The sequence below is a fragment of the Pinus tabuliformis genome, chromosome 9 (genome assembly GCF_031772625.1).
Source record: "Pinus tabuliformis cultivar Carrire ecotype Pingquan chromosome 9, CPIR1, whole genome shotgun sequence".
Taxonomy (NCBI): domain Eukaryota; kingdom Viridiplantae; phylum Streptophyta; class Pinopsida; order Pinales; family Pinaceae; genus Pinus; species Pinus tabuliformis.
Genome location: NC_142307.1, coordinates 833132882 through 833149034, shown reverse-complemented (window position 1 = coordinate 833149034; position 16153 = coordinate 833132882).

Genomic DNA, 16153 nt, shown 5'->3' with positions numbered 1-16153 from the left:
TCATACGAACACACACTTGCATGAATTTGACGACGAAATGACCGAACCATCCAGACACACATGTTCAACATGACTGACAATCGGTGCAAGCGACAAGCATGACACTCGTGATTTATCATTCATTAATCGAGATGATGCTTGTGCGACAACAAATGTGACTCCGTGTGTGAGTGCAACAAATTCTTTTATGGCGAACACAACAAACACATACGAAGCGAAGACTTCGAGCATAACCAGAACATGGTCACAAGCATGACTTGGACATCACCATGCAAAGACTTGAATGCAATGAATAAGCAAGGTGGATGTAAAGACTTACACGATCTCACAGAGTGAACCTGAGTGTGTGCAGTCATCAAGTGAACTCTTCAAGGGAGGCTCTGAAATTGGTGTAGGCCAAAATTTTGGAGGGTGGTTGTAGCTGCTACAACAGGACTCAAGTGCATCATTCCACATGGTGAGGTGTAGAGATTTTTTCAGTGACCTAAAAGAAAAATATTTGCAGATGCATGTCGAGATGGGGGATGACATAAGGTATAGCATGATTGGGATTTGTACAATCACCTTTCAGAGGGATTCAAGCTCCCCCCTCAGGCTTAAGGATGTCATGTTCGTTCTGGGCCTAAAGAAAAATCTCGTCTCTATTGTAGTTTTGGAATACCATGGTTATGATGTGATATATAAAAAAGGAAAGGAATTCCTAAGACACATAGCCATGGGACAGGTGAAGTAGATTGGGTTCGTGTGAAGAACCTGTATAAGCTAGATGTGGAATAATATGTTGCATTAAGCACAAAAGCGGAGAAGGTGCAAAGCCACAATGTCGGTGAACTTTAGCACAAAAGACTTGGCCATTTGCATCATGGAGCCTTGAAGATAATGCAACAAATAAACATAGGCATCCCTAAAGGAGAACTTGAGCAATAGGATATGCAAAGGATGTACTTTGGGGAAGTACAAAAAATCCAAATTCCATGATCAGGACAACAAAGCGTATGTAGTCCTTAAAAGGATCCACTCTGATGTCTGTGGACCTTTCTTGAGAGCCTCCACTTCTAGACAAATATTTTGTCATTTTTACTGATGACTTCTCACAAAAGTGATGGATCTTATTCATGTGAAAGAAAGATGAGACATTCTACAAGTTTGTAGATTTCAAGGCATTGGTTGAGAAATAAACCGACAAGAAGGTGAAGGATCTCAGGAGAGATAATGGAGGTGAGTATGTGTCGAATGAATTTAAATATTTTTGTGAAAAATAAGGAATTTGATGAGAGTTGACAACACCCCACAACACTCAACAGAATGGGGTGGCTGAGAGAAAGAACCGTAGCATCGTGGGAGCATCGAGGGAGATGTTGCATGACCAAGGCCTACCTATGCACTTGTGGGCCGAGGCATGCAACACAATAGTCTATTTTCATAACTTTAGTCCTCATCAGATTATGGGCATGATTACCCTAGAGGAGGCCTTCTCGGGGAGGAATTCGGATGTATCTCACTTCAAGATTTTTGGAACCTCTGTTTACTGCCATGTCTCCAAAGAATCAAGGAAGAAGCTAGAGTCGATAGCAGAACTGGGGGTATTTGTGGGTTACACAAAAACTTCCCATAGCTACTGTGTGTAGTTGTCATCCCTCAGAATGAAAATTATGCAAAGGGATGCAAAATTCGATGAGGAGAAATCCATGTGATGCTCTCTTGAGAGGGAGCTTCAGATCCCACCAGAAGAGGATCTTTTAGCTCCAAATGAGCAACCTCAAGAAGTTGTGGAGCAGCTGCAAATTGAGGAACAAAGAGTGGAGATAGCCACTCAAGCATAACCATCGAGAGAAGGCAGGAAAAGGACCAGGGAAGCTGAGATACTTGTGCGAGATGCAAGGGAGAATGTGGGTGCCCCTTCAAATTAGCGCAGGCAGAGAAGGCCACCAAATCGATACACTAGCTACATGGCTCTAATGACTAAGCTTGTAGAGACTGAGTCATCCACTTTCAAGGAAGCAGTAGAGAAACCTGTATGGGTTTATGCAATGGTGGAGGAATATGAATCCATTGTAAAATAACAGTGTTTGGGAAGTGGTCCCAAGACCAAAAGATAAATCAATTGTGGGTTCGAGATGGATCTTCAAGGTGAAGCAGGAAGAAAATGAAAGCATAGAGAAGTACAAGGCCAAATTTATGGCCAAGGGATACTCTCAAGTTGAAGGGATTGACTATGAGGAGACCTTTGCTCCTATAACAAGGTACCCATACATTAGATCAATTCTTACTCTGGCTACACAGATGGGGTGGAAGATCCACCAGATGGATGTAAAAACAACATTCCTCCATCGAGTTATTGAGGAGGAGGTGTACATCAAGTAACCAAAAGGTTTTGAGACTTTTTATCAGGAGTCTCATGTGTGCGGACTCAAGTGAGCATTGCATGGTCTCAACCAAGCGCCCTGTGCTTGGTACACCGAGATCAATAGCTATCTCACTAGTTTGGGCTTCACCAAAAGTGAAGTGGATGTAAACCTCTGTTAAAATACCAACAATAAATTCCAATTTAATTTGTCCTTGAATTAAATTGTGAATTAAAATCGAATTCTATTCTCATAGCAACTTGTACATAGTTAATTAAGTTTAATTGACTTAATTGACTTAGGAATTTTGAGTTGGAAGTCTATCTGGAGTCATGTAAGTATGATCCCTAAATGTTAGGGGTCCAGATTGAGTTTATTGGAGTTGTAATTATATATCTCAGTATAACTGAGTTATAGTTAGTTAAACTAGTTCTAACTGTTGGAGGCACTAGTAGAGGTTTAGTAGTGAGTTAGTGCACGAGTGCATCCTCAGTGCCACACCAGTTAATTGAATATTCACTCACAAATAATTCATGCATATCAGTTCAAAGGAAGACCCAGTTGCGACTAGAGTGCAGGGACAGTGTGTTGGAAATAATACTGAGAGGGGGGTGAATCAGTATTATCAAATCAATAATTCTATTCCCCAAACAGATTTATATACGCTATTTCAGTGAAGTGAACTAGCGTGTACACGTGACTGTGCTTAAAGAAACCAGCGTATATGCAAAGAACTTGTGATTTAGACAATTTATCATGTGTTGAGCTTAAACCAGTATATCAGATATTTATTAGACAGTGTAGTAAAAGCAGAATAAAGCATCACACATAAGCAACACACATGAACACCAAGATTTAAGGTGGAAACCCAATGTGGGTAAAAACCACCTGCTGCTGTCGTCTTTGTCTTCTTTTAATAATAAGAAAATATGTTTACAATCTTGTACTGGTGCAGACTCATACTAGTACGCAAGCTTCTACCTGCAGAAGGTTACAACCTTCTCTCGTTCTCCAGCTTCTATTGGAAGGGAGCTACAACCCCCTAGCTCTTGTACTAGCCAATATGTTTACTAGTACGTTGGTGACAACCTACAGAAAACTCCTCTCTTCCACCAGGGACCACGTTTCATGAATTTTCAGACTGGATACTCCTAGATCACAACACCACAATCTGAAGGCCACGTTTCATCAAATTTTCACAATGGACCCATCAAAGCTTTTAAACTGCATCAACCAATATTCAGTTAATCTGAATAATTAGATCACTGACACCAGAACATTGTGCTGAACCCAGAACCCTGCATCATCATTCAGAACCAGTTGTAACCTCAAAAATCATGCATTAGAGTGTATACGCTACTTGGCTGAACCCAACCTGCATGTATACGCTACTTCTGTGAATTAAACTTGTGTATACTTTCAAAACTACTGCAAACATAAGTTTTTGAATCAAGTCTGTACCAACCATCAATATACTGAATATCTACTGTCAACTCACAGAGCTCTACATAGGTAGAGACAGAGATCACTTCTTCTCACTTATACAATCAATCAATCAAATCCCAACCTCCTTATGAATGCAGTTTTACATTCAGATCTAAGAAGACTTCATTGACAGATAGGAGTAAAACAATAGAATTTGATTAGATAGATCAATCAGATCTGAAAAGAAGCTTTTCTTTTGTATACACAGCTTGAGAGAACTGAACCTGCATGTACACGCTCTTTGGCCGAGATGAACCTGTGTACAGATCTACAAATATTGACTTAGAACTTTGATGCAATTCCAGACTTCATACAAAACCAGATCATGATAGATAACAAATAGAATATACGCAAAACATCAGATCTAGTCTCAACCAACATTAGATCAATCAAGAATAATCATTTCATGTATCATGATTCCTGATCCAATATTGAACTCAAGGTGCACATGAATATTTCAGATCCAGTGCCAAACATAACCCTACAACATAAAATATACTTCAGATAGAAGTATTCCTTGGAATCTTACTTGCACCCCTAGCCTAATGATCTTCTCCTCCTTATATACTCTTTAGGCCTTTCTCAATACCTTGGACCAAAACCACTTAGGACCAATATCTTGGACCAAATACCTAGGGTCAATACCTTGGACCAAATACCATGGACCAAATACCTTGGACCAAAATACCTTGGATCAAATACCTTGGACCAAAAACTTGGTTTTCCAACATGTACGTGCTTTTCCTCCTGTGAAAGTGTGTGTATATGTTATACACCACTTTTGTTCTGTTAACACGCGTGTATATGTGCCTTAGACAAAGTGAACTAGCATATACCTCTCTTTCTTCATTCTTTGGAGTGTGATCTGTAATCCTTTGTTGTTGACCTACTGCACTGTGAACTGTCATCTAAGTGGGTTTCCATCAAGGACAACACCTGTATAATAATTCCAACACAGTGTACTATCAGTTGTATGATTTTTCGAGTTGTACAAATCATGCATGAAATCCGTTGAGGACCTAAGTTTGGATTGCACAGTTTTGGAAGAAGGATTTCCCAATTAAATATGGGTTGATTCTCTTAGGAATTGCGCAAGGAAGTAGGGGCTTGGAACGCAACAGAATTGGCTAAGTGTTAGTTAGAGCAGGCTTGTGAGGTAGAGAGTTGATCATACTTGCGTTGGGATCGTTCTAGTGTGAACAAACATTGTATTTTCTACTCAGTTTCCTGATTAATGCAATATAGATAGTCAGGGTTTTAAGCAGTTGCTTTCCCCAGAGAAATATTGTGTTATGTACAATTGATATTCTTCCTCTTGTTGATTATTATTTTCATAGGTCATTATTGGTTTCCATTGTTGAAAATAGAGTATATTCTTGTCTTGTGCTTTAGTACATTACATGAGTTGTTGAATCTACATAAAAATCTACATGGTATTAGAGTTGAAGACAATATAAAAAAGGAGATTTCTAGCTTGTTGTGCAGGCCAAATTCGAATTTAAAATTCATACTTCAGAGTCGGAAAATGAATTTCTACGGTTTGAGACTTGAGTATACCTTGGAAGGCTGCTAGAATTACATAGCCTGGAAGGACATGATGGAAACAGTGTTGGAAGACAATGGCCTCAACAAATTCATTGATCAATAGATTCCTAAGCCTCCAACATTAGATGCTAATGATTTGGTCGAATGGAGAAAGTGTGCGGCAAAGGCAAGGCAGATTATCCTTGAGGGAGTTCGAGACCACATTGTCTCGAGTATCCATTGCAAGGAAACTTTGTATTCTATGTGGAAGGAATTGACGGACCCATTTTAGAATAATAGTGAATATAGGAAGTTGGCACTAAAGGAAAAACTCAGAAATATCAAGATGGAAAAGGGAGACTCAATTCTGAAATATTTGACCAAGTTCACTCATTGTCATGATGATCTTGGAAGTGTTGGGATTACTATTACGGAGGATGATATGTTGACCCTAGCTCTTCAGCACTCCCCAAGAGTTGGCACAGTTATCAGGACTCTGTCAATGGGAGGGAGAAGCTGCCAGATTGGGAACGACTATGGTTGGATTTGGTACAAGAAGAGATTCGGAGGAGCACCAGGGACAGATCCACATCAAAGACTGATGATGAGGAAAATTATGACTTAGCAGGTAAGGAAAAGAAAGGGAAGGGGATTGTCATCAATGATGGGTAGTGTATGGTACCTAGACAGTGGAGATTCTTTCCACATGATTGGTAAAAAGGAGCTCCTCTGTGACTTGGAGGAGAAGGATCTCCAGATGCATGTCGAGATGGGTGATGACAGGAGGTATAGTGCTACCAGGTTGGGTACAATTACCTTTCAGAGGGAGTCAGGTTCTCCCCTCACTTTGCGAGATGTTATGTATGTTCTTGGTTGAAGAAGTAATTGGTATTTTTTGCCATGTTGGAGGATGGAGGCTACGATGTGATATTTAGGAAGGGAAAGGCGTTCCTTTGTCACATAGCCATGGGACAGGTAAAGAGGATAGGGATTCGAGCAAAGAATCTCTACAAGATGGAGGTAGAATATTGTGATGCCTTGAATATGAAAGCAGAGAAGGTGCAGAGCTGAGATGTCGGTGATTTGTGGCATAGATGGTTGGGTCACTTGCATCATGGTGCTTTGAAAATAATGCAACAAATTTCTATCGATCTTCCCAAAGGTACACTAGAGAAAGTTAACACACACATGCAAAGGGTGTACTTTCAAAAAATTGACCAAAACTTCCTTTCATGAAAAAGACAGTCGAGCACAGGCGATCCTCAATTGATTCCATTCAGATGTGTGTGGACCATTCTCGACAGCATCCATGGCCAAACACTGGTATTATGTTATATTTGTTGACAATTTTTCTCATAAATGTTGGATCCTTTTCATGCAGAAGAAATATTAGACTTTTGCAAAGTTTTGTGAATTTAAACCATTGGTAGAGAAAGATACTGATAGGAAGGTTAAAGCTCTCAGGAGTGATAATGGTGGAGAGTATGTTTCAAATGAGTTTAAAAAATTATGTGCGGTAGAAGGGATTAAACGGGAGTTGACAACACCCCATAACCCACAGCAGAATGGGGTGGCTAAAAGGAAAAATATAAGCATTATAGGGGCAACATGGATGATGTTTCATGATCAAGAGCTACCACTACACTTGTGGGTCAAGGCATGCAACACATCTATTTATTTGCATAACAAAAGCCCTCATCAGATTCTTGGGATGAGTACACTAGAGGAGGCTTTCTCAAGGAAGAGACCAGATGTGGGTCACTTCAGGATTTTTGGGTCATCGGTATATTGGCATGTGACCAAAGATGCACAGAAGAAGCTTGAGCTAACAGCAGAGTTGGGGATATTTATGAGGTACACTAATACACCTCACAACTATCAAGTGTAACTTTCGACCAGGAGGATGATAGTGGTTCGATGGGATTTCAAATTCGATGAAGATAAGGCCATGAGATGTTCCCTTGAGAAGGAGCTTCAGCTGCATGCAGTTGAGGATATTTTAGCTCCTAAGAAGTAGCCACAGATTGATGTGGATCAGCCACATGCAAAGGATATAGGAGTGGAGACATCCACTTAGGAAGAGTCTTCCAGAGATGGGAGAAAGTGCACCAGAGAGGTAGAGAGGTTATTGCAGGATATAAGATGTAATGTGGGAGCACCCACATGACAGTGTAGGAAAAGGAGGTCACCTGAGAGGTACATTGGATACATGGCTCTTATGAGTGGATGTGTTAATACAAAGCCATCTTCTTTTGAGGAGGCAATGTAGCAATTGGTTTGGGTTGATGCCATGGTGGAGGAGTATGAATCCATTGTTAGAAATAATGTTTGGGATGTGGTCCCAAGACCGACAGACAAGCTAGCAGTGAGGTCCCGATGGCTTTACAAGGTAAAGCAAGAAGCAGATGATAGGGTGGAGAAACATAAGGCCAGGTTTGTGGCCTAAGGATTTTCTTAGGTAAAGGGGATTGACTATGATGAGACTTTTACTCTTTTTGCAAGGTACTCATCAATCATATCCATTTTGGCACTATCAGCACAAATGGAATGGAAGATACATCATATGGATGTAAAGATAGCCTCCCTTAACATCGTGATTGAGGAAGAGGTATACATTGAGTAGTCTGAAGGTTTTGAGACCTTTGACCGTGAGTCACATGTGTGCCAACTCAAGCAAGCGTTGTATTGGCTAAAGCAAGCAACCCGTGCTTGGTACACCAGGATTGATAGCTACTTCACCAAGTTGGGCTTAACCAAAAGTGAAGCAAATGCGAACTTATACCATATTGTGGTGGAAGGTAAATTTTCTATTATTTTTTTATATATCGACAATTTGATTCTAATAGGTGATGATAAGTTGATCAAGTCTTGCAAGGAGGATCTTGCAAGAGAGTTTGAAATGAAGGACTTGGGGCTCATGCACTACTTTCTAGGCATGGAAGTATCGCAAGGTGATGGGGAAATTTTTGTCTCGCAGGGAAAGAATGCCAACGAGATATTGAAAAGGTTCCTAGAGGAAGGAGGATGCTACTTTGGGTGAAGTAGTGGAAGCTATTGTTTACAGGAAACTTATGGGTTCACTCGTGTATTTGGTGAACACATGACCAGACATGTGCTATGTAGTTAACCAGCTTAGTCAATCGATGGTTAGGCCTACCAAGCTATATTGGAAGGTAGCCAAGCATGTGCTGAGATACCTCATATGCACTACTCAGTATGGATTTTGGTACAGATGGACAAAGGGAGTGAAGCTTCAAGGCTTCACTGATGCAGATTGGGCAGGGAGTCCATCCGATAGGAAGAGCACATCAAGAGGAATCTTCAGTATTAGGTTAGAATCAATTTCTTGGTACAGTATGAAACAGAGATCGATTGCACTCAATTCAGCAGAGGCAAAGTACATAGTTGTTAGTCAAGTAGCATCTGAGGCCATCTGGGTGAGGAAGATTCTGGTTGGTTTATCTGGTCAACAGATGGATTCAACTGTGATTTATTGTGATAATCATAGTTGTATCAAACTCTCTGAAAATCCATTTTTTCATGATTGGTCCAAGCATATTGATATATGATATCATCATCTTCAAGATTGTGTACAAAGGAAGATTATTTTGTTGGAGTACATTCAGATAGACGAGCAGGATGCTGACATTTTGATAAAGGCATTGTCAAGATGTAAATTTGAATTTCACAGAGATAGGATCAGGGTATCTGATAATCCCTTTCTTTTTGAGAGGGAGTGTTAAAAATAACAACAAGAAATTCCAATTTAATTTGTCTTTGAATTAAATTGTGAATTAAAATCAAATTCTATTCTCATAGCAACTTGTAAATAGTTAATTAAGTTTAATTGACTTAATTAACTTAGGAATTTCGAGTTGGAAGTCTATCTAGAGTCATGTAAGTGTGATCCCTAAATTTTAGGGGTCCAAATTGAGTTTATTGGATTTGTAATTAGATAACTCAATCTAACTGAGTTATAGTTAGTTAAATTAGTTCTAACTGTTGGAGGAACTAGAGATTTAGTAGTGAGTCAGTGCACCAGTGCATCCTCAGTGCCACACCAGTTAACTGAAGTTTCACTCACAAATAATTCATTCATGCCAGTTCAGAGGAAGACCCAATTGACACTAGAGTGTAGGGACAGTGTACTTTCAGTTGTATGATTTTGTGAGTCATACAAATCATGCATGCAATTAGTTGAAGACCTAATTTTGGATTGCGTAGTTTTGGAAGAAGGATTTCCCAGTTAAATATGGGTTGATTCTCTTAGGAATTGCATAAGGAAGTAGGGGCTTGGCAGGCAGCAGAATTGGCTAATTGTTGGCTAGAGCAGGCTTGTGAGGCAGAGAGTTGATCATACTTGTGTTGGTATTGTTCTAGTGTGAACAAGCATTGTATTTTCTTCTCACATTTCTAATTAATGCAATATAAATAGTCGAGATTTCAAGCAGTTACTTTCCCCAAATAAATATTGTGTTATGTGCTATTGATGTTCTTTATCTTGTTGATTATTGTTTTCATCGATCGTTATTGGTTTCCTCTGTTGAAAGTAGAGTAGATTCTTGCCTTATGTTTTAGTAAATTACATGAGTTGTTGAATCTACAGAAAAATATACAACCTCTATCATATTTTGGTAGAAGGTAAATTGTTAATTATTGTCTTATATGTTGATGATTTTATTTTAACTGGTGATGAGAAATTGATCAAATCTTGCAAGGAGGACCTTGCAAGGGAGTTTGAAATGAAGGACATGGGTCTCATGCACTACTTCCTCAGCTTGGAAGTATGGAAAGGTGATGGGGAATTGTTTGTCTCTCAAGGAAAGTATGTAAATGAGATACTACATAGGTTCCACATGGAGAGTTGCAAACCCATGGAGACACCTCTAACGACCAACTAGAGGAAGGAGGATGCCACTTCAAGTGAAGAAGTGGATGATACCATTTATCGGCAGCTAGTGGGTTCACTGATGTATCTTGTGAACACATGACTAGATATGTTATATGCAGACAACCAACTGAGAAAATATATGGTTAGGCCAACCAAATTACTTTGGAGGGCAGTTAAGCATGTTCTACGGTATTTGAGATGCACTACCCAGTTTGGACTATGGTACAGAGGGACAGAGGGAATGAAAATGTGTGGATTCACATATGTAGATTTGGTGGGAAGTCCATTAGACCGGAAGAGCACGTCAGGTGGAATTTTTAGTGTTTGGTCCACAACGGTTTCTTGGTACAACAGGAAGCAAAGATTTGTGGCGCTCAACTCGACAAAAGAAAAATACATGGCTGCAAGTCAAGCAACATGTGAGGTGATCTGGATGAGAAAGATACTTGTTGGATTGTTTGATCAGTTGATGGATCCAACTGTGATCTACTATGATAATCAGAGTTGCATCAAGCTCTCTAAGAATCTTGTTTTTCATGATCTATCCAAGCATATAGATATTTGGTATCACCATTTACGGGACAATGTGCAGAAGCGGATAATGTTGTTGCAATACATTCCTTTAGAGGAACAAGATGCTGACATTTTGACAAAGGCCTTTTCAAGAGGTAAGTTTGAGTTCCACAGGTGAAAGATAGGGGTGGTTGATAATCCCTTTCTTGCTAAGAGGGAGTGTTGAAAAATGAAACAAGAAATTCTCAATTTGATTTTGCCTGGATTAAATTGAGAAAATTCGAATTTCCACATCAGCAGACAACTTCGATGATGTTAAATTATGTGGCATGGCTTGTATCACCTAGTTTACTCAGTAAATTCGAGTTGGAGGAGATAGAGTTCAGTTCAGCATGTGTGATTGCTAATTTCGAGAAATCAAGGTTAGTTATCTCAGGTTGTTTTTAGTTAAATTAGTTCTAACTTTTGGAGGAACTAATGGAAGGTCAGTTAACTAGTGGAACTTTAGTCAAACTCAGTGATCATCCAGTTAACTAATCAATCAACCCAAAATAGCTAGTGCATGTAGAGAATTTGAGTTATCCAGTTGAGGCGGAGATTCCAAGGTAGTGTAACATTAGTTGTAGACTAGTCTTGAGTGTATAGGTGTTGCATGCAGTAAGAGGATCAAACTAAAGGAATTGTGCAATCAAATTGAGGAATTTCCTAAGTAATAGTGGCCTAATTTCTCAAGGAACAATGCAAGGAAATAAGAGCATGAGCAGAGGAAAATTTTGACTAAGTTTGGGTCAGATCCTTTCAGTGAGCAGAGAGATAGGTTATGCACTTGCAGGGTGTGCTCAGTTGAGCAAATCAATTGTAATACATCTCTATTCTTCTTATTTAATGCAAGCAGGAATTGGGGTTTTTAGCAGTTTTCTTTCCCTAGGAAAAATACTTGTTGCATGTGTGTCATTTCTTATTGCATGTCTAAAATTTTTGTTTTAGATTGTGAATTAATGTCCGCATAGTAGTAGAGTAGGTTTGTGTCTTGTGATTTTTATTAAAACTTCATGAGCAATTGCAAATCTACATCATAATTTCTACATATACGTTAATTACCCATATATATATATATATATATATATAGAGAGAGAGAGAGAGAGAGAGAGATATATAGATATATATAATACTAACCACATACAACACAGGTAAATAACAATTTAAGGAATATATTCTTCTAACAAAATAGAGAGAGGCCATACTATGATACTATATTACTAGGAACGAAACAAATTAATGTTTTTATTTGACATTCATTTATCCATGAACAATAACTATAAGTGAATCACTTAATAGACCATGCATCAATATGAAATACACATAAAACTTTAATGTCAATTCATCCATAATTGAATTATACGATTTAATGCAATACAATAAACTTGTAGTGGAAATTTTATGTAACCAGAAGTATTGTTCACTGAAGGGATGGGATTCGACTCAAATTTGTTGATTCTTGTGCTCCCTTGTGGATATCCACATACGAGTGTGAAGGATGTAGTGTCCTTGGCCAAACATTGTTGACTCACCAGTTAACCTCCTAGCCGACTCCTTGGGTAATCTTCTTCCCCACGGATCCCCGAGCTATAATCGGGTTGTAATATAATGGAGAAGTGATAGCCATTGGAGGAGAGAACTATTTTCTCAAGAGTAACCATCTCAAAAGAAAACCTCCACTATACTAAACTCACTATAGTCATATTCACTATCAAACTAACATTACCTAGTTCATCCAACAATGGGGAAAAATGGTTACTTCTCCCATAACTTGCCCCTTCTTTTATAGGAGGCTTCATAGGTGATACTTGGAATTTAATGCATAAATAATTATTTTTATTAATCCAAAAGTTTAATTATTCACTCACCCATGTGTCACCCTCTCACCAAGGATATCCAAAATTATTTACTTAAATTTAATTCAAAAATAATATTTTTCTCACCCCAACATGACTCCCTATTTCTTCTCCTAGTTGTCTCTTGATTCCCCCTTTAAGTTCCTTAATTTGTGTTCATCACAGAAGTCAACTGGTAGGTATCAGATTTGTTCCCCCAACTACACCCTAGTTTAACTCAAATTGACTCTTAGATGGAGATCCTTGTGTTGGCTCTTGCCACATGGAGGTTCTCTCATGAATTTAATTTATTATTCTTTATTTTCATTCACCACCCTCTTTTATTAATGGGTTTAAACTATTTTGGGATTAATATTTCTAATTAAATATATGTCCCTCACCTCCGTTTTGCTTATTAAAACACTTATGAACATTATCTACCTAATATTTTCAAACGTGGGATGAGTATAGTTCTCAAGTGGTCTAATCTTTTATTTTTTCCTATTCTCACTTTTCCCCAAGTTTTATTCTTGATTTAGATAAGTTGGTTTTAAAACCTCATTTACCACATTATGTGAACTAATATCATTATCATATCTTAATTATAATTATGTAGTTCCTTCTTGATGTACAAGGTGCCAAGTCAGTCATGCCCTTCAAGAACTTCTCTTCAGGTTCCAAGGGTGCCACTCCAATCAGTTTCTTTTTTATGCGAAGGGTGTCAAGTCGGTCATGCCCTTCAAGAACTTCCCTTGAAGTTCCAAGGGTGCCACACCGCTTGCACTTCAAGCATCCAATGACTACGAGGGGACAACTAGGTATGACAATGGAGACCACTGTCCTCACCTATATCACCCACTATAGTGAGACTGATTGCCTTGGGGATCAAGGAATCTACCTTGATGCGCTCTCCCTAGTAAAATATTCATGGGCGTCCCAATCTAGGGTCTTCCCCCATGACATCGTGATCTTAAAGGCAAATGTATCCCAACGCCTTCCAGCCCAAGTCACAACGGGAGTGCTAATAGGTGAAATCAAGGACGTTGTCCCACCCCTCCCATGAAGTTCCATCTATCTATACAACCCCATCACCCATGTGTGAGTCATTCGGCTAAGAAACTAACTTGTGCCTGCAACCACTAACATGTCATTAGAATTTACAGTAAAATTCAAACTAAAGTTTAAAATTTCATATACAAGTATTAAATTTCATCAAACCAGAGGTCATCAACTCATCATATGTGAGTGCAGCTGGTGGTCTCCTGCCATACTCGATAATCATCAGCAATAATATTTCACATTGTTAGTCATTGATATAATAGCAAATTTTAAATCATCAACATGACATAGGCATCAACACTGTTTTTCGCCATGAGCTAGAAATAACACAAATAACCAACATAATGAATCCATAACATGATAAGAAATACTCATAAAACACTTCCATCAAAGCTATTATCATCATAACACCAACCAGAAAACATACACATCCATCACAACTATCATCATCATAACATCAACTAGGAAACAAACACATCCATCACAATTATTATCATCATAACATTGACTAGAAAACAAACACATCTATCACATCCATTAATAGTAAGAGTCAAGTATCTGGATCCTCGACCTGAGGTCCTTAAAGGATAATGTGTGAACCTTAAATCTATATCAATGCTAATTTAATATCAAGGTTAGTCAATTAAAGCAGATCACTACACTTTGATTTTTCTATATATGTTGATGATGTAGTCATAATCATAAATAATCTTTGATCTATTTTTTAGATTGAAGAAATGACTTGTTTCCACTTTTGAAATGATAGATCTTGGCCTTCTACGCTACTTTGTTGGTCTTCAATTTTTACCTTTGTCTGATGGTTTTCTTCTTTATGAATCTAAATATGTATCAGATATGTTGAAACATTTTAATTGAGAATTGTAAGCCATGTGGCATCACTCTTCAATCATGTGTTAATTTGACTAGATATTATTAGTTTACCAAAGTCAACAACACTCTTATCGACATTTTTTGGTAGCCTTATATATTTAACTCATATTTGATTTAAGATTTCATTTGTTGTAGTTTGGTTTCTTGATTTATGCAATATGTACATGAAATCCAATAAAGTTGCAAAGAAATGTTCATATCTCAAGGGTACCTATCAACTTGGCATTAATTATTGTAACATTTCTGACACATTTGTTGACTTCACCGACTCTGACTGGTAAGGTGGAAACAATTATCACAAGTCCACATATGGATATGTATTTTGTTTTGGATTTGGACCATAAATTTGGTCATCTCAGTAACAAAATGTAGTCTCTTTGTTGACTACGAAAGTTGAGTATCATGGTTTAGTTAATGCAAGTATAGAGGCAATCTAGATTTGAAATCTCTTGGGAGAGCTTGGATTTCATGTTGAAACCTTGGTTGCTATATATTATAACAATTAGAGTGCAATTCAAGTTGCTAACAACCTTGGTATGCATAATAGGATGAAACATGTCAAACTTCATGCTCACTACTTATGATAATTGGTTCAAGAGAAAGTTGTTAGTCTTGTTTATTATATAATTAATGACCATTTTGTGGATATATTCACCAAACAACTAACAAAATCTATGTTTCTTAAGATTAAATATCTACTTGGGATTTAGGAAGTTTTAGTTATTGGGGGGGGGGGGGTGTTGTTCTGTAGATATAATTTAACCTCCTAAACCTCCAAAGCATTATGTTGATTGGGGGGGGGGGGGGGGGGGGGATGGCGTTATGTTATTTTCCACACCTCTATTAGAGATTGGGTCGAATCAACCAGTAGATTAGTCGACAAGATGATCCATTGGAAAATCAACAAGATGATTGACAGGACAATCGATGGGACAACTCATGAATAACCAATTAAGTGGTTGATTGGATGGCCAATAGGTTGAATTTGGAATGATCAACTCATTGGTTGATGGCATGCTCACCTAAATGTTCGAGTTGACTAGGACAATCGACTAACTGATGACGACATTTCAGATTTACCGAAATTAGTTATAATTTTGGACCATTTATTATGGATATAATATTCTCCATTTAAACTATCAAAGAAGTCCAGAAAGTGCAATTCTAGTGACTTCCCCAACAATGAATCTGATACATAAATGGCTCAATTAATCAAAAAACTAAACAAAGGATCTAGATTCAAAGGTAAATTACTTCTCATCTATTTTAATTATGGTAATATAGGAAATTTTTCTACTAAGTATCTTTTAAGGGGAGATAGTGATGATGAGGAAGAACCCATAAAAATGGTCTTCAAAGGAAAAATTTTAAAAAATAAAAATTTCTACATAAAACAGGATATTGATTTTCTTGAAGATGAATATGATTCCAATGATGACAAAAAAAAAATCCTATTTCTAGAAAAAAATGAAGAATACCACATAGAAAAATCAGAGGATAAAAAAGAAAAAGCAGAAGAAGAAGGTGTCGAAGGCATAGTGGATCTTGAAGTAGAACTCATTAATGCATTA